At 45.6% G+C, this 12,220-nt stretch overlaps 25 non-coding genes across 25 annotated transcripts; all 25 read left to right on the top strand.

Annotated features, from left to right (window-relative positions):
* Nucleotides 1–101: 101 nt before the first annotated feature.
* LOC128452114 (U5 spliceosomal RNA) lies at nt 102–214 on the top strand. The gene has a single exon (XR_008340620.1). It is a non-coding gene; the product is annotated as a U5 spliceosomal RNA (small nuclear RNA).
* A 180-nt stretch (nt 215–394) lies between these two features.
* On the top strand, nt 395–586 carry LOC128452810 (U2 spliceosomal RNA). The gene has a single exon (XR_008341294.1). It is a non-coding gene; the product is annotated as a U2 spliceosomal RNA (small nuclear RNA).
* Nucleotides 587–1,100: 514 nt separating this feature from the next.
* On the top strand, nt 1,101–1,213 carry LOC128452479 (U5 spliceosomal RNA). Its single transcript, XR_008340973.1, has one exon. It is a non-coding gene; the product is annotated as a U5 spliceosomal RNA (small nuclear RNA).
* Nucleotides 1,214–1,390: 177 nt separating this feature from the next.
* On the top strand, nt 1,391–1,582 carry LOC128451745 (U2 spliceosomal RNA). Its single transcript, XR_008340278.1, has one exon. It is a non-coding gene; the product is annotated as a U2 spliceosomal RNA (small nuclear RNA).
* A 514-nt stretch (nt 1,583–2,096) lies between these two features.
* On the top strand, nt 2,097–2,209 carry LOC128452113 (U5 spliceosomal RNA). Its single transcript, XR_008340619.1, has one exon. It is a non-coding gene; the product is annotated as a U5 spliceosomal RNA (small nuclear RNA).
* Nucleotides 2,210–2,389: 180 nt separating this feature from the next.
* On the top strand, nt 2,390–2,581 carry LOC128451744 (U2 spliceosomal RNA). Its single transcript, XR_008340277.1, has one exon. It is a non-coding gene; the product is annotated as a U2 spliceosomal RNA (small nuclear RNA).
* A 514-nt stretch (nt 2,582–3,095) lies between these two features.
* On the top strand, nt 3,096–3,208 carry LOC128452111 (U5 spliceosomal RNA). The gene has a single exon (XR_008340617.1). It is a non-coding gene; the product is annotated as a U5 spliceosomal RNA (small nuclear RNA).
* Nucleotides 3,209–3,388: 180 nt separating this feature from the next.
* LOC128452909 (U2 spliceosomal RNA) lies at nt 3,389–3,580 on the top strand. The gene has a single exon (XR_008341388.1). It is a non-coding gene; the product is annotated as a U2 spliceosomal RNA (small nuclear RNA).
* Nucleotides 3,581–4,094: 514 nt separating this feature from the next.
* LOC128452109 (U5 spliceosomal RNA) lies at nt 4,095–4,207 on the top strand. Its single transcript, XR_008340616.1, has one exon. It is a non-coding gene; the product is annotated as a U5 spliceosomal RNA (small nuclear RNA).
* Nucleotides 4,208–4,384: 177 nt separating this feature from the next.
* Nucleotides 4,385–4,576, top strand: LOC128452908 (U2 spliceosomal RNA). Its single transcript, XR_008341387.1, has one exon. It is a non-coding gene; the product is annotated as a U2 spliceosomal RNA (small nuclear RNA).
* A 514-nt stretch (nt 4,577–5,090) lies between these two features.
* On the top strand, nt 5,091–5,203 carry LOC128452108 (U5 spliceosomal RNA). Its single transcript, XR_008340615.1, has one exon. It is a non-coding gene; the product is annotated as a U5 spliceosomal RNA (small nuclear RNA).
* A 180-nt stretch (nt 5,204–5,383) lies between these two features.
* Nucleotides 5,384–5,575, top strand: LOC128451743 (U2 spliceosomal RNA). Its single transcript, XR_008340276.1, has one exon. It is a non-coding gene; the product is annotated as a U2 spliceosomal RNA (small nuclear RNA).
* Nucleotides 5,576–6,089: 514 nt separating this feature from the next.
* On the top strand, nt 6,090–6,202 carry LOC128452107 (U5 spliceosomal RNA). The gene has a single exon (XR_008340614.1). It is a non-coding gene; the product is annotated as a U5 spliceosomal RNA (small nuclear RNA).
* Nucleotides 6,203–6,382: 180 nt separating this feature from the next.
* On the top strand, nt 6,383–6,574 carry LOC128451836 (U2 spliceosomal RNA). The gene has a single exon (XR_008340363.1). It is a non-coding gene; the product is annotated as a U2 spliceosomal RNA (small nuclear RNA).
* Nucleotides 6,575–7,088: 514 nt separating this feature from the next.
* LOC128452106 (U5 spliceosomal RNA) lies at nt 7,089–7,201 on the top strand. The gene has a single exon (XR_008340613.1). It is a non-coding gene; the product is annotated as a U5 spliceosomal RNA (small nuclear RNA).
* Nucleotides 7,202–7,378: 177 nt separating this feature from the next.
* Nucleotides 7,379–7,570, top strand: LOC128452907 (U2 spliceosomal RNA). The gene has a single exon (XR_008341386.1). It is a non-coding gene; the product is annotated as a U2 spliceosomal RNA (small nuclear RNA).
* Nucleotides 7,571–8,084: 514 nt separating this feature from the next.
* On the top strand, nt 8,085–8,197 carry LOC128452104 (U5 spliceosomal RNA). The gene has a single exon (XR_008340611.1). It is a non-coding gene; the product is annotated as a U5 spliceosomal RNA (small nuclear RNA).
* Nucleotides 8,198–8,377: 180 nt separating this feature from the next.
* Nucleotides 8,378–8,569, top strand: LOC128452905 (U2 spliceosomal RNA). The gene has a single exon (XR_008341384.1). It is a non-coding gene; the product is annotated as a U2 spliceosomal RNA (small nuclear RNA).
* A 514-nt stretch (nt 8,570–9,083) lies between these two features.
* On the top strand, nt 9,084–9,196 carry LOC128452103 (U5 spliceosomal RNA). The gene has a single exon (XR_008340610.1). It is a non-coding gene; the product is annotated as a U5 spliceosomal RNA (small nuclear RNA).
* A 180-nt stretch (nt 9,197–9,376) lies between these two features.
* On the top strand, nt 9,377–9,568 carry LOC128452841 (U2 spliceosomal RNA). The gene has a single exon (XR_008341323.1). It is a non-coding gene; the product is annotated as a U2 spliceosomal RNA (small nuclear RNA).
* A 514-nt stretch (nt 9,569–10,082) lies between these two features.
* On the top strand, nt 10,083–10,195 carry LOC128452102 (U5 spliceosomal RNA). Its single transcript, XR_008340609.1, has one exon. It is a non-coding gene; the product is annotated as a U5 spliceosomal RNA (small nuclear RNA).
* A 177-nt stretch (nt 10,196–10,372) lies between these two features.
* LOC128452903 (U2 spliceosomal RNA) lies at nt 10,373–10,564 on the top strand. The gene has a single exon (XR_008341383.1). It is a non-coding gene; the product is annotated as a U2 spliceosomal RNA (small nuclear RNA).
* A 514-nt stretch (nt 10,565–11,078) lies between these two features.
* LOC128452101 (U5 spliceosomal RNA) lies at nt 11,079–11,191 on the top strand. Its single transcript, XR_008340608.1, has one exon. It is a non-coding gene; the product is annotated as a U5 spliceosomal RNA (small nuclear RNA).
* A 180-nt stretch (nt 11,192–11,371) lies between these two features.
* Nucleotides 11,372–11,563, top strand: LOC128452817 (U2 spliceosomal RNA). Its single transcript, XR_008341301.1, has one exon. It is a non-coding gene; the product is annotated as a U2 spliceosomal RNA (small nuclear RNA).
* A 514-nt stretch (nt 11,564–12,077) lies between these two features.
* LOC128452512 (U5 spliceosomal RNA) lies at nt 12,078–12,190 on the top strand. The gene has a single exon (XR_008341005.1). It is a non-coding gene; the product is annotated as a U5 spliceosomal RNA (small nuclear RNA).
* Nucleotides 12,191–12,220: the final 30 nt, after the last annotated feature.

The raw sequence follows: 12,220 nt of genomic DNA, 5'->3' as shown, positions 1-12,220 counted from the left end.
TATACTAGAATCTGACATGCGGAAAGCAAAGAGAGGCCCACCGCGTAGGTGGTGACTGTGACCGAGAGGCTCCTCCGCTGCTCTCGAACAGAGGGCCATGCTGACTCTGGTTTCTCTTCATAACGCACAAGTCTTTCGCCTTTTACTAAAGACTTCCGTGGAGAGGAACAAACATGAGTTGAATCTATTTTTGGCAGGCTTTGCTTTATGGCTGAGCCTTATGAAATTGTGAAAAGTCAAAGAATTGTCTAGGTCAGAAATCAAGTGTCCACAAAGGAGAGCTTAGGCGGAGGTGATGAGCAGCAGCCATTGTTATGCACACCTACAAACGGGGTACCACAGCAAGGGAGAATTGCGCCAAGAGCTTGGCGTGGACATCCAACACTTGTGGATTATCGCTTCTCGGCCTTTTGGCTAAGATCAAGTGTAGTATCTGTTCTTATCAGTTTAATATCTGATATGTCCTCAATATGAGGACTACATATTAAGCAGATTTTTGGCAAGAGGAGCAGAAATTTGGAGCTTGCTCCCTTCTCTCCACGCATCGACCTAGCATTGCAGTGCTGCTGGGAACGGTGCACTCCTATCTTACCTTGTAGAAAAGCAAACACTCAAACAATTGTGGAGTTTTAAAGGTGAATTCTACACTGGGTCAATGAAACTGAGGGAATGGCCTAGCAGAGTTTGACAAGTGTGCAAAACCGCTCTGATGACTCACTGCCTTGTGAAGTGATCATGCATGACTCTGCACGGGGTCACAATGAGCTTCAACTGGATTCCAAATTGAATCAGAAGCGTTTGTCAAAAACTGAAACTGGTTTTCACTCAAGATCCTCTGGGAGACTTGGTGAGAAAGCAGAGTCAGCTTTTTGGACCCAATGTAAGTGGTTCAGGGATGTATCGCTTAAAAAGGCTTAAAAGCCAATCACTAGTCAGGGCAGGAGCAAATAAAGACTTGTATAATTTTGGTTGGCAGATGGGGGCGTGGTGGGAATGTTGTATACTAGAATCTGACATGCGGAAAGCAAAGAGAGGCCCACCGCGTAGGTGGTGACTGTGACCGAGAGGCTCCTTCACTGCTCTCGAACAGAGGGCCATGCTGACTCTGGTTTCTCTTCATAACGCACAAGTCTTTCGCCTTTTACTAAAGACTTCCGTGGAGAGGAGCAAACATGAGTTGAATCTATTTTTGGCAGGCTTTGCTTTATGGCTGAGCCTTATGAAATTGTGAAAAGTCAAAGAATTGTCTAGGTCAGAAATCAAGTGTCCGCAAAGAGCTTAGGCGGAGGTGATGAGCAGCAGCCATTGTTATGCACACCTACAAACGGGGTACCACAGCAAGGGAGAATTGCGCCAAGAGCTTGTCGTGGACATCCAACACTTGTGGATTATCGCTTCTCGGCCTTTTGGCTAAGATCAAGTGTAGTATCTGTTCTTATCAGTTTAATATCTGATATGTCCTCTATATGAGGACTACATATTAAGCAGATTTTTGGCAAGAGGAGCAGAAATTTGGAGCTTGCTCCCTTCTCTCCACGCATCGACCTAGCATTGCAGTGCTGCTGGGAACGGTGCACTCTGTTCTTACCTTGTAGAAAAGCAAACACTCAAACAATTGTGGAGTTTTAAAGGTGAATTCTACACTGGGTCAATGAAACTGAGGGAATGGCCTGGCAGAGTTTGACAAGTGTGCAAAACCGCTCTGATGACTCACTGCCTTGTGAAGTGATCATGCATGACTCTGCACGGGGTCACAATGAGCTTCAACTGGATTCCAAATTGAATCAGAAGCGTGTGTCAAAAACTGAAACTGGTTTTCACTCAAGATCCTCTGGGAGACTTGGTGAGAAAGCAGAGTCAGCTTTTTGGACCCAATGTAAGTGGTTCAGGGATGTATCGCTTAAAAAGGCTTAAAAGCCAATCACTAGTCAGGGCAGGAGCAAATAAAGACTTGTATAATTTTGGTTGGCAGATGGGGGCGTGGTGGGAATGTTGTATACTAGAATCTGACATGCGGAAAGCAAAGAGAGGCCCACCGCGTAGGTGGTGACTGTGACCGAGAGGCTCCTCCGCTGCTCTCGAACAGAGGGCCATGCTGACTCTGGTTTCTCTTCATAACGCACAAGTCTTTCGCCTTTTACTAAAGACTTCCGTGGAGAGGAACAAACATGAGTTGAATCTATTTTTGGCAGGCTTTGCTTTATGGCTGAGCCTTATGAAATTGTGAAAAGTCAAAGAATTGTCTAGGTCAGAAATCAAGTGTCCACAAAGGAGAGCTTAGGCGGAGGTGATGAGCAGCAGCCATTGTTATGCACACCTACAAACGGGGTACCACAGCAAGGGAGAATTGCGCCAAGAGCTTGGCGTGGACATCCAACACTTGTGGATTATCGCTTCTCGGCCTTTTGGCTAAGATCAAGTGTAGTATCTGTTCTTATCAGTTTAATATCTGATATGTCCTCTATATGAGGACTACATATTAAGCAGATTTTTGGCAAGAGGAGCAGAAATTTGGAGCTTGCTCCCTTCTCTCCACGCATCGACCTAGCATTGCAGTGCTGCTGGGAACGGTGCACTCTGTTCTTACCTTGTAGAAAAGCAAACACTCAAACAATTGTGGAGTTTTAAAGGTGAATTCTACACTGGGTCATTGAAACTGAGGGAATGGCCTAGCAGAGTTTGACAAGTGTGCAAAACCGCTCTGACGACTCACTGCCTTGTGAAGTGATCATGCATGACTCTGCACGGGGTCACAATGAGCTTCAACTGGATTCCAAATTGAATCAGAAGCGTTTGTCAAAAACTGAAACTGGTTTTCACTCAAGATCCTCTGGGAGACTTGGTGAGAAAGCAGAGTCAGCTTTTTGGACCCAATGTAAGTGGTTCAGGGATGTATCGCTTAAAAAGGCTTAAAAGCCAATCACTAGTCAGGGCAGGAGCAAATAAAGACTTGTATAATTTTGGTTGGCAGATGGGGGCGTGGTGGGAATGTTGTATACTAGAATCTGACATGCGGAAAGCAAAGAGAGGCCCACCGCGTAGGTGGTGACTGTGACCGAGAGGCTCCTCCGCTGCTCTCGAACAGAGGGCCATGCTGACTCTGGTTTCTCTTCATAACGCACAAGTCTTTCGCCTTTTACTAAAGACTTCCGTGGAGAGGAACAAACATGAGTTGAATCTATTTTTGGCAGGCTTTGCTTTATGGCTGAGCCTTATGAAATTGTGAAAAGTCAAAGAATTGTCTAGGTCAGAAATCAAGTGTCCACAAAGGAGAGCTTAGGCGGAGGTGATGAGCAGCAGCCATTGTTATGCACACCTACAAACGGGGTACCACAGCAAGGGAGAATTGCGCCAAGAGCTTGGCATGGACATCCAACACTTGTGGATTATCGCTTCTCGGCCTTTTGGCTAAGATCAAGTGTAGTATCTGTTCTTATCAGTTTAATATCTGATATGTCCTCTATATGAGGACTACATATTAAGCAGATTTTTGGCAAGAGGAGCAGAAATTTGGAGCTTGCTCCCTTCTCTCCACGCATCGACCTAGCATTGCAGTGCCGCTGGGAACGGTGCACTCTGTTCTTACCTTGTAGAAAAGCAAACACTCAAACAATTGTGGAGTTTTAAAGGTGAATTCTACACTGGGTCAATGAAACTGAGGCAATGGCCTGGCAGAGTTTGACAAGTGTGCAAAACCGCTCTGATGACTCACTGCCTTGTGAAGTGATCATGCATGACTCTGCACGGGGTCACAATGAGCTTCAACTGGATTCCAAATTGAATCAGAAGCGTTTGTCAAAAACTGAAACTGGTTTTCACTCAAGATCCTCTGGGAGACTTGGTGAGAAAGCAGAGTCAGCTTTTTGGACCCAATGTAAGTGGTTCAGGGATGTATCGCTTAAAAAGGCTTAAAAGCCAATCACTAGTCAGGGCAGGAGCAAATAAAGACTTGTATAATTTTGGTTGGCAGATGGGGGCGTGGTGGGAATGTTGTATACTAGAATCTGACATGCGGAAAGCAAAGAGAGGCCCACCGCGTAGGTGGTGACTGTGACCGAGAGGCTCCTTCACTGCTCTCGAACAGAGGGCCATGCTGACTCTGGTTTCTCTTCATAACGCACAAGTCTTTCGCCTTTTACTAAAGACTTCCGTGGAGAGGAACAAACATGAGTTGAATCTATTTTTGGCAGGCTTTGCTTTATGGCTGAGCCTTATGAAATTGTGAAAAGTCAAAGAATTGTCTAGGTCAGAAATCAGGTGTCCACAAAGAGCTTAGGCGGAGGTGATGAGCAGCAGCCATTGTTATGCACACCTACAAACGGGGTACCACAGCAAGGGAGAATTGCGCCAAGAGCTTGGCGTGGACATCCAACACTTGTGGATTATCGCTTCTCGGCCTTTTGGCTAAGATCAAGTGTAGTATCTGTTCTTATCAGTTTAATATCTGATATGTCCTCTATATGAGGACTACATATTAAGCAGATTTTTGGCAAGAGGAGCAGAAATTTGGAGCTTGCTCCCTTCTCTCCACGCATCGACCTAGCATTGCAGTGCCGCTGGGAACGGTGCACTCTGTTCTTACCTTGTAGAAAAGCAAACACTCAAACAATTGTGGAGTTTTAAAGGTGAATTCTACACTGGGTCAATGAAACTGAGGCAATGGCCTGGCAGAGTTTGACAAGTGTGCAAAACCGCTCTGATGACTCACTGCCTTGTGAAGTGATCATGCATGACTCTGCACGGGGTCACAATGAGCTTCAACTGGATTCCAAATTGAATCAGAAGCGTTTGTCAAAAACTGAAACTGGTTTTCACTCAAGATCCTCTGGGAGACTTGGTGAGAAAGCAGAGTCAGCTTTTTGGACCCAATGTAAGTGGTTCAGGGATGTATCGCTTAAAAAGGCTTAAAAGCCAATCACTAGTCAGGGCAGGAGCAAATAAAGACTTGTATAATTTTGGTTGGCAGATGGGGGCGTGGTGGGAATGTTGTATACTAGAATCTGACATGCGGAAAGCAAAGAGAGGCCCACCGCGTAGGTGGTGACTGTGACCGAGAGGCTCCTCCGCTGCTCTCGAACAGAGGGCCATGCTGACTCTGGTTTCTCTTCATAACGCACAAGTCTTTCGCCTTTTACTAAAGACTTCCGTGGAGAGGAACAAACATGAGTTGAATCTATTTTTGGCAGGCTTTGCTTTATGGCTGAGCCTTATGAAATTGTGAAAAGTCAAAGAATTGTCTAGGTCAGAAATCAAGTGTCCACAAAGGAGAGCTTAGGCGGAGGTGATGAGCAGCAGCCATTGTTATGCACACCTACAAACGGGGTACCACAGCAAGGGAGAATTGCGCCAAGAGCTTGGCGTGGACATCCAACACTTGTGGATTATCGCTTCTCGGCCTTTTGGCTAAGATCAAGTGTAGTATCTGTTCTTATCAGTTTAATATCTGATATGTCCTCTATATGAGGACTACATATTAAGCAGATTTTTGGCAAGAGGAGCAGAAATTTGGAGCTTGCTCCCTTCTCTCCACGCATCGACCTAGCATTGCAGTGCTGCTGGGAACGGTGCACTCTGTTCTTACCTTGTAGAAAAGCAAACACTCAAACAATTGTGGAGTTTTAAAGGTGAATTCTACACTGGGTCATTGAAACTGAGGGAATGGCCTAGCAGAGTTTGACAAGTGTGCAAAACCGCTCTGATGACTCACTGCCTTGTGAAGTGATCATGCATGACTCTGCACGGGGTCACAATGAGCTTCAACTGGATTCCAAATTGAATCAGAAGCGTTTGTCAAAAACTGAAACTGGTTTTCACTCAAGATCCTCTGGGAGACTTGGTGAGAAAGCAGAGTCAGCTTTTTGGACCCAATGTAAGTGGTTCAGGGATGTATCGCTTAAAAAGGCTTAAAAGCCAATCACTAGTCAGGGCAGGAGCAAATAAAGACTTGTATAATTTTGGTTGGCAGATGGGGGCGTGGTGGGAATGTTGTATACTAGAATCTGACATGCGGAAAGCAAAGAGAGGCCCACCGCGTAGGTGGTGACTGTGACCGAGAGGCTCCTCCGCTGCTCTCGAACAGAGGGCCATGCTGACTCTGGTTTCTCTTCATAACGCACAAGTCTTTCGCCTTTTACTAAAGACTTCCGTGGAGAGGAACAAACATGAGTTGAATCTATTTTTGGCAGGCTTTGCTTTATGGCTGAGCCTTATGAAATTGTGAAAAGTCAAAGAATTGTCTAGGTCAGAAATCAAGTGTCCACAAAGGAGAGCTTAGGCGGAGGTGATGAGCAGCAGCCATTGTTATGCACACCTACAAACGGGGTACCACAGCAAGGGAGAATTGCGCCAAGAGCTTGGCATGGACATCCAACACTTGTGGATTATCGCTTCTCGGCCTTTTGGCTAAGATCAAGTGTAGTATCTGTTCTTATCAGTTTAATATCTGATATGTCCTCTATATGAGGACTACATATTAAGCAGATTTTTGGCAAGAGGAGCAGAAATTTGGAGCTTGCTCCCTTCTCTCCACGCATCGACCTAGCATTGCAGTGCGGCTGGGAACGGTGCACTCTGTTCTTACCTTGTAGAAAAGCAAACACTCAAACAATTGTGGAGTTTTAAAGGTGAATTCTACACTGGGTCAATGAAACTGAGGCAATGGCCTGGCAGAGTTTGACAAGTGTGCAAAACCGCTCTGATGACTCACTGCCTTGTGAAGTGATCATGCATGACTCTGCACGGGGTCACAATGAGCTTCAACTGGATTCCAAATTGAATCAGAAGCGTTTGTCAAAAACTGAAACTGGTTTTCACTCAAGATCCTCTGGGAGACTTGGTGAGAAAGCAGAGTCAGCTTTTTGGACCCAATGTAAGTGGTTCAGGGATGTATCGCTTAAAAAGGCTTAAAAGCCAATCACTAGTCAGGGCAGGAGCAAATAAAGACTTGTATAATTTTGGTTGGCAGATGGGGGCGTGGTGGGAATGTTGTATACTAGAATCTGACATGCGGAAAGCAAAGAGAGGCCCACCGCGTAGGTGGTGACTGTGACCGAGAGGCTCCTTCACTGCTCTCGAACAGAGGGCCATGCTGACTCTGGTTTCTCTTCATAACGCACAAGTCTTTCGCCTTTTACTAAAGACTTCCGTGGAGAGGAACAAACATGAGTTGAATCTATTTTTGGCAGGCTTTGCTTTATGGCTGAGCCTTATGAAATTGTGAAAAGTCAAAGAATTGTCTAGGTCAGAAATCAAGTGTCCACAAAGAGCTTAGGCGGAGGTGATGAGCAGCAGCCATTGTTATGCACACCTACAAACGGGGTACCACAGCAAGGGAGAATTGCGCCAAGAGCTTGGCGTGGACATCCAACACTTGTGGATTATCGCTTCTCGGCCTTTTGGCTAAGATCAAGTGTAGTATCTGTTCTTATCAGTTTAATATCTGATATGTCCTCTATATGAGGACTACATATTAAGCAGATTTTTGGCAAGAGGAGCAGAAATTTGGAGCTTGCTCCCTTCTCTCCACGCATCGACCTAGCATTGCAGTGCCGCTGGGAACGGTGCACTCTGTTCTTACCTTGTAGAAAAGCAAACACTCAAACAATTGTGGAGTTTTAAAGGTGAATTCTACACTGGGTCAATGAAACTGAGGCAATGGCCTGGCAGAGTTTGACAAGTGTGCAAAACCGCTCTGATGACTCACTGCCTTGTGAAGTGATCATGCATGACTCTGCACGGGGTCACAATGAGCTTCAACTGGATTCCAAATTGAATCAGAAGCGTTTGTCAAAAACTGAAACTGGTTTTCACTCAAGATCCTCTGGGAGACTTGGTGAGAAAGCAGAGTCAGCTTTTTGGACCCAATGTAAGTGGTTCAGGGATGTATCGCTTAAAAAGGCTTAAAAGCCAATCACTAGTCAGGGCAGGAGCAAATAAAGACTTGTATAATTTTGGTTGGCAGATGGGGGCGTGGTGGGAATGTTGTATACTAGAATCTGACATGCGGAAAGCAAAGAGAGGCCCACCGCGTAGGTGGTGACTGTGACCGAGAGGCTCCTCCGCTGCTCTCGAACAGAGGGCCATGCTGACTCTGGTTTCTCTTCATAACGCACAAGTCTTTCGCCTTTTACTAAAGACTTCCGTGGAGAGGAACAAACATGAGTTGAATCTATTTTTGGCAGGCTTTGCTTTATGGCTGAGCCTTATGAAATTGTGAAAAGTCAAAGAATTGTCTAGGTCAGAAATCAAGTGTCCACAAAGGAGAGCTTAGGCGGAGGTGATGAGCAGCAGCCATTGTTATGCACACCTACAAACGGGGTACCACAGCAAGGGAGAATTGCGCCAAGAGCTTGGCATGGACATCCAACACTTGTGGATTATCGCTTCTCGGCCTTTTGGCTAAGATCAAGTGTAGTATCTGTTCTTATCAGTTTAATATCTGATATGTCCTCTATATGAGGACTACATATTAAGCAGATTTTTGGCAAGAGGAGCAGAAATTTGGAGCTTGCTCCCTTCTCTCCACGCATCGACCTAGCATTGCAGTGCCGCTGGGAACGGTGCACTCTGTTCTTACCTTGTAGAAAAGCAAACACTCAAACAATTGTGGAGTTTTAAAGGTGAATTCTACACTGGGTCAATGAAACTGAGGCAATGGCCTGGCAGAGTTTGACAAGTGTGCAAAACCGCTCTGATGACTCACTGCCTTGTGAAGTGATCATGCATGACTCTGCACGGGGTCACAATGAGCTTCAACTGGATTCCAAATTGAATCAGAAGCGTTTGTCAAAAACTGAAACTGGTTTTCACTCAAGATCCTCTGGGAGACTTGGTGAGAAAGCAGAGTCAGCTTTTTGGACCCAATGTAAGTGGTTCAGGGATGTATCGCTTAAAAAGGCTTAAAAGCCAATCACTAGTCAGGGCAGGAGCAAATAAAGACTTGTATAATTTTGGTTGGCAGATGGGGGCGTGGTGGGAATGTTGTATACTAGAATCTGACATGCGGAAAGCAAAGAGAGGCCCACCGCGTAGGTGGTGACTGTGACCGAGAGGCTCCTCCGCTGCTCTCGAACAGAGGGCCATGCTGACTCTGGTTTCTCTTCATAACGCACAAGTCTTTCGCCTTTTACTAAAGACTTCCGTGGAGAGGAACAAACATGAGTTGAATCTATTTTTGGCAGGCTTTGCTTTATGGCTGAGCCTTATGAAATTGTGAAAAGTCAAAGAATTGTCTAGGTCAGAAATCAAGTGTCCACAAAGGAGAGCTTAGGCGGAGGTGATGAGCAGCAGCCATTGTTATGCACACCTACAAACGGGGTACCACAGCAAGGGAGAATTGCGCCAAGAGCTTGGCGTGGACATCCAACACTTGTGGATTATCGCTTCTCGGCCTTTTGGCTAAGATCAAGTGTAGTATCTGTTCTTATCAGTTTAATATCTGATATGTCCTCAATATGAGGACTACATATTAAGCAGATTTTTGGCAAGAGGAGCAGAAATTTGGAGCTTGCTCCCTTCTCTCCACGCATCGACCTAGCATTGCAGTGCTGCTGGGAACGGTGCACTCTGTTCTTACCTTGTAGAAAAGAAAACACTCAAACAATTGTGGAGTTTTAAAGGTGAATTCTACACTGGGTCAATGAAACTGAGGGAATGGCCTAGCAGAGTTTGACAAGTGTGCAAAACCGCTCTGATGACTCACTGCCTTGCGAAGTGATCATGCATGACTCTGCACGGGGTCACAATGAGCTTCAACTGGATTCCAAATTGAATCAGAAGCGTTTGTCAAAAACTGAAACTGGTTTTCACTCAAGATCCTCTGGGAGACTTGGTGAGAAAGCAGAGTCAGCTTTTTGGACCCAATGTAAGTGGTTCAGGGATGTATCGCTTAAAAAGGCTTAAAAGCCAATCACTAGTCAGGGCAGGAGCAAATAAAGACTTGTATAATTTTGGTTGGCAGATGGGGGCGTGGTGGGAATGTTGTATACTAGAATCTGACATGCGGAAAGCAAAGAGAGGCCCACCGCGTAGGTGGTGACTGTGACCGAGAGGCTCCTTCACTGCTCTCGAACAGAGGGCCATGCTGACTCTGGTTTCTCTTCATAACGCACAAGTCTTTCGCCTTTTACTAAAGACTTCCGTGGAGAGGAACAAACATGAGTTGAATCTATTTTTGGCAGGCTTTGCTTTATGGCTGAGCCTTATGAAATTGTGAAAAGTCAAAGAATTGTCTAGGTCAGAAATCAAGTGTCCACAAAGAGCTTAGGCGGAGGTGATGAGCAGCAGCCATTGTTATGCACACCTACAAACGGGGTACCACAGCAAGGGAGAATTGCGCCAAGAGCTTGGCGTGGACATCCAACACTTGTGGATTATCGCTTCTCGGCCTTTTGGCTAAGATCAAGTGTAGTATCTGTTCTTATCAGTTTAATATCTGATATGTCCTCTATATGAGGACTACATATTAAGCAGATTTTTGGCAAGAGGAGCAGAAATTTGGAGCTTGCTCCCTTCTCTCCACGCATCGACCTAGCATTGCAGTGCCGCTGGGAACGGTGCACTCTGTTCTTACCTTGTAGAAAAGCAAACACTCAAACAATTGTGGAGTTTTAAAGGTGAATTCTACACTGGGTCAATGAAACTGAGGCAATGGCCTGGCAGAGTTTGACAAGTGTGCAAAACCGCTCTGATGACTCACTGCCTTGTGAAGTGATCATGCATGACTCTGCACGGGGTCACAATGAGCTTCAACTGGATTCCAAATTGAATCAGAAGCGTTTGTCAAAAACTGAAACTGGTTTTCACTCAAGATCCTCTGGGAGACTTGGTGAGAAAGCAGAGTCAGCTTTTTGGACCCAATGTAAGTGGTTCAGGGATGTATCGCTTAAAAAGGCTTAAAAGCCAATCACTAGTCAGGGCAGGAGCAAATAAAGACTTGTATAATTTTGGTTGGCAGATGGGGGCGTGGTGGGAATGTTGTATACTAGAATCTGACATGCGGAAAGCAAAGAGAGGCCCACCGCGTAGGTGGTGACTGTGACCGAGAGGCTCCTCCGCTGCTCTCGAACAGAGGGCCATGCTGACTCTGGTTTCTCTTCATAACGCACAAGTCTTTCGCCTTTTACTAAAGACTTCCGTGGAGAGGAACAAACATGAGTTGAATCTATTTTTGGCAGGCTTTGCTTTATGGCTGAGCCTTATGAAATTGTGAAAAGTCAAAGAATTGTCTAGGTCAGAAATCAAGTGTCCACAAAGGAGAGCTTAGGCGGAGGTGATGAGCAGCAGCCATTGTTATGCACACCTACAAACGGGGTACCACAGCAAGGGAGAATTGCGCCAAGAGCTTGGCGTGGACATCCAACACTTGTGGATTATCGCTTCTCGGCCTTTTGGCTAAGATCAAGTGTAGTATCTGTTCTTATCAGTTTAATATCTGATATGTCCTCAATATGAGGACTACATATTAAGCAGATTTTTGGCAAGAGGAGCAGAAATTTGGAGCTTGCTCCCTTCTCTCCACGCATCGACCTAGCATTGCAGTGCCGCTGGGAACGGTGCACTCTGTTCTTACCTTGTAGAAAAGCAAACACTCAAACAATTGTGGAGTTTTAAAGGTGAATTCTACACTGGGTCAATGAAACTGAGGGAATGGCCTGGCAGAGTTTGACAAGTGTGCAAAACCGCTCTGATGACTCACTGCCTTGTGAAGTGATCATGCATGACTCTGCACGGGGTCACAATGAGCTTCAACTGGATTCCAAATTGAATCAGAAGCGTTTGTCAAAAACTGAAACTGGTTTTCACTCAAGATCCTCTGGGAGACTTGGTGAGAAAGCAGAGTCAGCTTTTTGGACCCAATGTAAGTGGTTCAGGGATGTATCGCTTAAAAAGGCTTAAAAGCCAATCACTAGTCAGGGCAGGAGCAAATAAAGACTTGTATAATTTTGGTTGGCAGATGGGGGCGTGGTGGGAATGTTGTATACTAGAATCTGACATGCGGAAAGCTAAGAGAGGCCCACCGCGTAGGTGGTGACTGTGACCGAGAGGCTCCTCCGCTGCTCTCGAACAGAGGGCCATGCTGACTCTGGTTTTTCTTCATAACGCACAAGTCTTTCGCCTTTTACTAAAGACTTCCGTGGAGAGGAACAAACATGAGTTGAATCTATTTTTGGCAGGCTTTGCTTTATGGCTGAGCCTTATGAAATTGTGAAAAGTCAAAGAA

The sequence above is a fragment of the Pleuronectes platessa genome, chromosome 11, assembly GCF_947347685.1.
Source record: "Pleuronectes platessa chromosome 11, fPlePla1.1, whole genome shotgun sequence".
Lineage (NCBI taxonomy): Eukaryota > Metazoa > Chordata > Actinopteri > Pleuronectiformes > Pleuronectidae > Pleuronectes > Pleuronectes platessa.
This window is presented reverse-complemented; position numbering and strand designations above follow the sequence as displayed.